Source organism: Lathyrus oleraceus, chromosome 7, assembly GCF_024323335.1.
Source record: "Lathyrus oleraceus cultivar Zhongwan6 chromosome 7, CAAS_Psat_ZW6_1.0, whole genome shotgun sequence".
Lineage (NCBI taxonomy): Eukaryota > Viridiplantae > Streptophyta > Magnoliopsida > Fabales > Fabaceae > Lathyrus > Lathyrus oleraceus.
The window spans coordinates 137,370,252-137,378,547 of record NC_066585.1 but is presented as its reverse complement, the minus strand read 5'-3'; the positions used below and the strand labels follow the sequence as shown (position 1 = coordinate 137,378,547).

General features: G+C 40.2%; 1 non-coding gene across 1 annotated transcript; it reads left to right on the top strand.

The window, feature by feature from the left end:
* The first annotated feature begins 7,257 nt into the window (after positions 1-7,257).
* LOC127109391 (small nucleolar RNA R71) lies at positions 7,258-7,364 on the top strand. Its single transcript, XR_007796691.1, has one exon. It is a non-coding gene; the product is annotated as a small nucleolar RNA R71 (small nucleolar RNA).
* Positions 7,365-8,296: the final 932 nt, after the last annotated feature.

Genomic DNA, 8,296 nt, shown 5'->3' with positions numbered 1-8,296 from the left:
CGGGTTATGGATAGTTGAGGCAAGAACTCCTTCAAAAGAGTTTGTGGAAGTGTTTGATAAACGCTCCCAGAAGGAAAATACCTCAACAGACCATTCGGAATCCAAAGGGGCCTCACAAATAGCACCTTCCCCATGAGGGATCCCTAACAGGCTGGCTAGTTCATCGGTACTGAATTGGTATTCAACAGTAAACATTCTAAATTTGACAGTACCGACTGTGCTGGCAGTGTTAGGGATAACAATATAAATTAAGGAACTTAAAAATTCGATTGTCAGCCGCTCATAGGTGGGTTCTTTATTTGTAAAGAAATTATGCAAACCTAAGTTGTCTAATAAATGAAAAACGCTATGGTAGATACCTAAAGTATAGAGACAATTTTCGTCAACATACCTTGTCGGGAGGATTTCCCGATTTTGCAACCGTTCAATGATTTTTCTTTGTCTCTCCCCCGGTTTCCCTCCTCGAAGCATGAATCTGTTGAACTCCATTTGAATGCTCTTGGAAAGTTGATGAAGAACATGAAGTGGTTGGTGAAAAGGTTGGATTTTTACAAAATCCGGCGGATGAAATCGAAAATGGAAAGTGGATTAATGATTTGTGTGGTATGGTGGTTAGGAAAGTATGAGCTTTTTGTGGGTTCAAGGATGTTTTCTCAAGGTGAAAAAATGGGTTTGGGAGGTTGTAAGATGCAAAAATGGTGAAGAAAAGGGGTCTTCCCCGACCATTTACAGTCGATGTGGCGGGCGCCACAGGTCCTATGACGGGCGCCACAAGGCAAAATCTGGCTGGGCCAGATTTTGGTCCTTTGGTTTGGGCTTCTCTTGTCTTTTGGATTTGAGGGGTCTGGATAGCATTTGTCTTGTGATTCTCCTAGTTTCTTTGACTTGCATAATTTTATAAAAGTAAAAACGAAAATAAAAAGTGAAACTGAAACAAAAACAAAAACAGAAATTAAATATAAATAAATAAATAACTGAAAAATTAAAATGCAAATAAAATAAATATAAAACATATATAGATAAAAAATAGAAATACTAATGTATAGTAGTAGTTTAGATAAGATCCAAATGCGATAATATAAAATAGATAATGCAAACACGATAAATATATAAAAGAGAAATAAAATGAAATGGTGAGATCAGGTATTAGGGGTGTCGTCTGCCTGAGTGGATCCCCGGAGCACGGCTATCTCCTGCCTGAGCTCTGTGATCTCCTGATATAGACAATCGGCTTCAGTAGCATGGGTGAGATCAGACACTCCCATCTGTAAAGTTAGGTCCGCCACTTCCTGTCTAAGCTCTGCAATCTCTCTACGGCACTCAGCAATCTGGGTGTGTATGTCGGGTGTCTGCAATGAATGATTATTAGAGAAAACAGTGATTCTAGAAGATGGTGGTGTAGGCGTGTATTCAGCAACGGGTGGCGATCTCGGTGCCTCGATGGTCTCTCCCTGGCCCTCTAGAGCATAACTCCAATTCGCTGGATCATGCATACTGGTCATCATAGGGTCTGGCAGTGTGAAATAATGGATGGCCTCACTGTCGAATAGCAATCGAAACTGACACGGGTGGAAAGAGGCTCTCCTCATCAATCCTCTGGTCAAACAGAAATCGATGTCCATGGTAGTGTATCCACAGTAGATCCGAAGATGTGACAGCTTGCGAGACAGACCTAAAGCGACAACAATCTGTGTGATGATTCCACCAATATGGATGACTCCTTCGGTGGATCTAGAGATACCACTGAGATTATTCAATAAAAAGTTCCCACATGCTACTGGGCGAGACTGGGATGCGCAAAATAATAGGAAGATCTCCTCTTCACTCAGTAGTGTCTCTGCATCCGGTCTTCCCAGGAAGGAATGTGCTAATATCATCTGAAAATATCTAAAGGCTGGGTTATGTATGACATAAGATAACTGCGTAGATGGATCCTGGCTTCCGCCACCTGATATATCACTCCAAAACTTCTCCACCTCCTTATCCAGGAAATATCCCATAGGTGTCTCCGGGATAGCATCAGGAGTGGTCTGGAAACCCAACAGGTCGCCGAACTCTTTCTGGCTGAAGGAGTACTCAACTCCGAAAAGTCTAAAAGCAGCATACCCATCTGGTCCAGAATATGGGTCATAGTCGAATGAACTCAGGAACTCCAAAGTCAGGTTCCTATATGTGTCACTCAAGTCATCAACGAATTCGTCCCAGTGAAGCTGGTGGCTAAGGAATCGGATACTCGGCTCGATACCCAGTGCCTCCATACAGTTCTGATCAGGGTAACGTGTGGGTGCCATAGGGCGCTGATACAAAACAATGTAGCGCTCCCTCTGAGCATTGTCTCTATAGGCAACATGCATGTCATCAAAACCCTGCATCCTGTAAAAGTTAAGAAAGTGATCCTGAAAATGCAAACCATTCAAACTTTTAGACTCTATGCAAATATGATAAAATAAAATAAATGTAAATAAATGCGAAAACTTTTAGCTTGACGATTAGAATTTATACACCTGTAGTTGTAGGAATTGGTGGATCAATCAGGGTGTGGCTTGAGTAGTATGTTGGAATGTCTCCTCCTTCGTAGAGCTTCAGTCTTTGTCCATTTACAATGAATGGACTACGGGTTTCGTTCTTGATTTCTACGGCTCCTGATCTCAGAATCTTGGATACTTCGAAAGGACTAGTCCATCTTGAACGTAGCTTTCCAGGGAAGAGTCGTAACCTAGTGTTGAAAAGGAGAACAAAATCGCCTACATTGAAGTTTTTCTTTACTATTCTTTTGTCATGATAGGCTTTTGTCCTCTCTTTATATATTTTTGCATTTTCGTAGGCAGATTGCCTAAGTTCTTCTAATTTATGAAGGTCTAGGGTACGCTTTTCTCCAGCGGCTAGGTAGTCTAAATTCAAAGTTTTAATGGCCCAATCGGCTTTATGCTCTAACTCGAATGGTAAGTGACAAGATTTTCCATAAACTAGTTGATAAGGAGTAGTTCCTATAGGGGTTTTGAAAGCGGTTCTATAGGCCCATAATGCTTCTTGAAGCTTCTGAGACCAGTCTCTCCTAGAAATAGAAACAGTTTTCTCTAGGATTTGTTTTATCTCCCTATTAGATACTTCTACTTGGCCACTAGTCTGTGGGTGGTATGGTGTTGCTACTCTATGCCTAACTCCATATTTTCTTAAAAGTTTGTCAAATATTCTTGATATAAAGTGTGATCCTCCATCGTTTATGACTAAACGTGGTGTTCCAAATCTAGGGAATATATAATTTTTAAATAGTTTGATTACTACCCTAGTGTCGTTTGTGGGTGCAGCTATAGCTTCAATCCACTTAGACACATAGTTTACAGCTACTAAAATATACCTGTTTCCTAAGGATGGTGGAAAGGGTCCCATGAAATCTATACCCCATACGTCGAAGAGTTCTACTTCCTGAATATTTCTTAAGGGCATTTCATCACGTCTTGAAATGTTTCCAGTGCGTTGGCATCTATCACATTTGACAATGTAAGCATAGACATCACACCACATGGTAGGCCAGAATAGGCCAACTTGAAGAATCTTGGCGTATGTCTTAGAGGTGCTCGCATGTCCACCATAAGGTGCAGAATGACAATGCTCGATAATACTATTTACCTCTTATTCTGGGATGCAACGGCGAAAGATGCCATCTTTACCCGTTTTGAAAAGGAGCGGTTCGTCCCAATAGAAGTTTCTCACATCGTGGAAGAATTTCTTCTTGCGGTGGTAGTCAAGATCAGGGGGTACTATATTAACAGCTAGGTAATTAACGAAATTTGCATACCAGGGTACGTTACTTATTGTTAAGGAATTTTGGGAATGCTCTTGAGGATCTAGGTTATTATCTTCAATGGTTTCTACTTTAGCTATTAGTCTATCATAGGCGAAATCATCATTTATGGGTACTAGTTCAGGTTTTAGATGTTCTAGCCTAGAAAGGTGATCGGCTACTACATTTTCAGTGCCTTTTTTATCTCTTATATCTAAATCAAACTCTTGTAGTAATAGAATCCATCGGAGTAACCTGGGCTTGGCATCTTTTTTATTCAATAGGTAACGAATGGCAGCATGATCGGTGTAAACAATAATTTTTGCTCCTACTAGATAAGATCTAAATTTGTCTATAGCGAAAACTACAGCGAGTAATTATTTTTCAGTTGTTGCGTAGTTAAGTTGGGCAGCGTCTAGGGTTCTACTGGCATAATAAATGGCATGTAATTTTTTGTCTTTTCTTTGTCCTAGAACGGCTCCAACTGCATAATCACTAGCATCGCACATTATCTCAAAAGGTTCCGACCAATCGGGCGGTTTCATAATGGGTGCTGAGATTAATGCTTGCTTTAAAAGATTAAATGCGTCATTACATTTTTCGTCAAAAATGAATTCAGCATCTTTCATTAAAAGTCCGGTTAACGGTTTAGTTATTTTGGAGAAGTCCTTAATAAAACGCCGATAGAATCCAGCGTGTCCAAGAAAGCTTTGGACTTCTCTGATGGTTTTTGGGGGTTTTAGGTTTTCTATAACTTCTATTTTAGCTTTATCTACCTCTATTCCTTCGGTCACCAGGAAATAATTTTTCCCAATTTAGCACGAGGTTCACCTCCACGCATCTCTCCAGGATTTTCTCCAGGTTAGCAAGGAAATTGTGGAAATCAAATCCGCAAACCGAGAAATCATCCATAAACACTTCCATGATACCATCTAGGTAATCTGCGAAGATTGACATCATGCAGCGTTGGAAAGTAGCTGGGGCGTTACAGAGGCCGAAAGGCATTCGTCTGTAGGCAAAAGTTCCATAAGGGCATGTAAAGGTAGTTTTTTCTTGATCTTCTGGGTGAATAGGTATCTGGAAGAATCCAGAGTATCCATCTAGATAACAGAAGTAAGAGTGTCTGGCTAGACGCTCCAACATTTGGTCTATAAATGGTAAAGGGAAATGATCCTTCCTAGTTTCTTTATTTAATTTTCTATAATCTATACACATCCGCCATCCTCCTTCTAAACGTTTAGCTACATGTTCACCTTTATCATTTTGCATGACTGTGATGCCTCCCTTTTTAGGTACTACATGCACAGGGCTCACCCACTTACTATCCGAGATCTGGTAGATTATACCTGCCTCAAGTAGCTTAAGAACTTCCTTCTTAACAACATCACTCATTATAGGGTTTATTCTTCTCTGATGCTCCCTAGAGGGTTTTGAATCTTCTTCTAGCAGAATCTGATGCATGCATATGGATGGGCTTATACCTTTCAGGTCAGAGATATAATATCCTAAGGCTGAGGGGTGTCTTCGTAAGACGTCTAAAAGTTGGTTTGTTTCCTCTTGGCTCAAGGTAGCACTAACTATAATTGGACGGTTCAACTTTTCATCGAGGAACTCATATCTCAGGTTCTTAGGCAGCTCCTTAAGTTCTAAGGTTGGTTTCTCAGGGCATGGCATAGGATCTGGAGTAAGGGATAAACATTTGTAAAGGTTATCATCGATATAAGGTTCTTTAAAGTCATCATCTCCCTTTATGGGGGTTGATGGTAACTTAATAATTTCTTTTTGTTCTAATTATCTAACACATTCGTCAATGATATCTAAGGCATAACACGAGTCTCCCATCACAGGTGCCATAAGAAATTTCGAAAGTATAAATTCTATTTTCTCGTCACCTACCTCAAATGTCAACTTTCCTTTCTTGACATCTATTATGGCTCCTGCAGTTGATAAGAATGGTCTACCTAGAAGGATTGGTATATCATTGTCCTCTTTGATGTCCATGACGACAAAATCAGTAGGGCTAAATAATTGACCTATCCTAACAGGGACATCTTCTAAAATGCCTATCGGATATTTGACAGATCTATCGGCTAACTGAAGTGACATCTTAGTGGGTTGTAATTCTCCTAAGTTTAATCTTTCACAAACTGCTAGAGGCATTAACCTTACACTAGCTCCTAAGTCTAGAAAAGCTTTTTCAATGACATGATTACCCAGAAGACAAGGAATGGAGAATTTTCCAGGATCTTTATCTTTCTTTGCTAATTTGTCCTCGGAAATAGCATTACATTCCAAAGGCTTCAGATCGTCAAGTCTACGTTTGTTGGTAAGGATGTCTTTCAGAAACTTTGCATAAGAAGGTATTTGGGTGATGGCTTCTATGAAAGGGATTTCTACATGAAGTTTTTCTATAACTTTAATAAATTTTTGATACTGTTTATTGATCTGGGTTTGTTTGAGTCTTTGCGGATATGGTATAGGTGGTTTATATGGCGGGGGTGGTACATAAATTTTATCTTTAGGTTCTTCTCCTTTCTCTCGACCATCCTGGTTTTCAGATTCTTATGGTTCCTTTACTTTGTCCGGGGATTTGGTACATTCCTTAGAAGTTTCGGGTTCACTCAATCTTGGGTTTGGTGGCTCATCATAAGCGTTCCCACTTCGTAGGGTAATGGCATTGGCTTGTCCTCTGGATTTTGTTGAGGTTGTCCAGGGAATTGTCCTCCAGGTGTAGTCTGAGGGGCTTGGTTTAAAGCTACCTGAGAGATCTGGGTTTCAAGCATCTTGGTATGAGTAACTATTTGGTCAACCTTTGTTCCTAACTGAGTGATCAATTCGTTTACATGAATGTTTTGGTTCATGAACTCCTTGTTTTGTTGGGTTTGAGCGGTGATAAAATTTTCCATAATTTTCTCAAGGCTCGGTTTTGGTGGTACAGGTTGCATAGGTTGATTTAATTTAGGGGCTTGATAACTAGGTCTCGGAGGTGCATTATTTTGAACAGGGTTATTGTTTTTATAGGAGAAGTTCGGGTGATTCCTCCATCCAGGGTTATAGGTATTTGAATATGGGCTCCCTTGGGTGTAGTTCACTTGCTCGGAGTGGGTTTCATTTAATAGACTGCATTCTGCGGATTGGTGTCCTTGGGTTCCACATATCTCACAATCCGACGAAACTGCGGCTACAGTATTCAGGTTCGTGTACATATGCTCGACTTTGAGGGCTAATGCGTCCATTTTAGCTTGCATCATGTCTATAGAGCTTAGTTCATGCACTCCTCCTTGGGCTTCCTTCTTAACAACTGTCGCTCGTTCGACTCCCCATGATTGATGGTTTTGAGCCATATCTTCAATGAGGCACTAGCTTCAGAGTAAGGTTTGTTCATCAGAGCACCGCCTGCGGCAGCGTCGATGGTCATCTTTGTGTTATAGTGAAGTCCATTATAGAAGGTTTGAATGATTAACTAGTTTTCTAAGCCATGATATGGGCATGCTCGTAACAACTCTTTATATCTTTCCCAAGCTTCGAACAACGGTTCTCCTTGGTTTTGGGTAAATCTAGTTATATGGTTTCGAAGAACGGTGGTCTTACTCGGGGGAAAATATCTAGCAAGAAAAACTCTTCTAAGGTTATCCCAAGTCGTAATGGAATTGGGTGGAAGGGAATCTAACCACGATAGGGCTCTATCTCTGAGGGAAAAAGGAAATAATCTTAAACGTATTGCCTCAGGAGAAGCTCCTTTGGTTTTAAAAGTATCTGCTAATTGAAGAAATATTTTTAAATGTTGGTTAGGGTTCTCGGTAGCGAGACCTGCAAATTGTCTTTGTTGCACTAGTTGCAATAGGGATGGTTTAAGTTCAAAATTATTGGCTGGGATAATTGCGTTTACTATACTAGAACTAGGTTCTTCATTAGATGGTTGAGGGAAATCTTTAAGAGGTCTTTGGTTTTGATCTTCGACCATAGCTCTCTTAATTCTATGAAAGAATAAACATGCGCGAGCGTAACGTTCAGGTTCCGCCAAAGGGTATACTAAGCTTAAACTTTCGGTGCTGCGAGTTCTTCGCATCGACCGGCGGGAAATAACCTAAGTCTAAACGATATAACAACAGGGAAATGAAATTTGACGAAATTGGTCCCCGGCAACGGCGCCAAAAACTTGATGCGATGTTTTTCGCAAGTATACGAACGCGTCAGAGTAATATAAAAGATTGTCGAATCCACAGAGACCAAGTGTCAAGCTATCGTTATCTGTTGTTATGGTGTTTATCAAAGGAAATCAAAATAGGTGTTTTTGTAGTGTGCAATGAAAAGTAAAGTATTTAAATATGTTTAATTAATAAAGACAGGGTCGAATGTAATTCACGTAACCAATTGATAATCCAAGTACTTGCTAATAGAACTACTTATGGGCAGTGTTTCCTACTTTGAAAAGAACTAATGTAACAGGAACTGTCGCTTTCGCGTATTCAGAACCGAGTTGTACTCCCTAATCAAACCCTCTTATTGTCA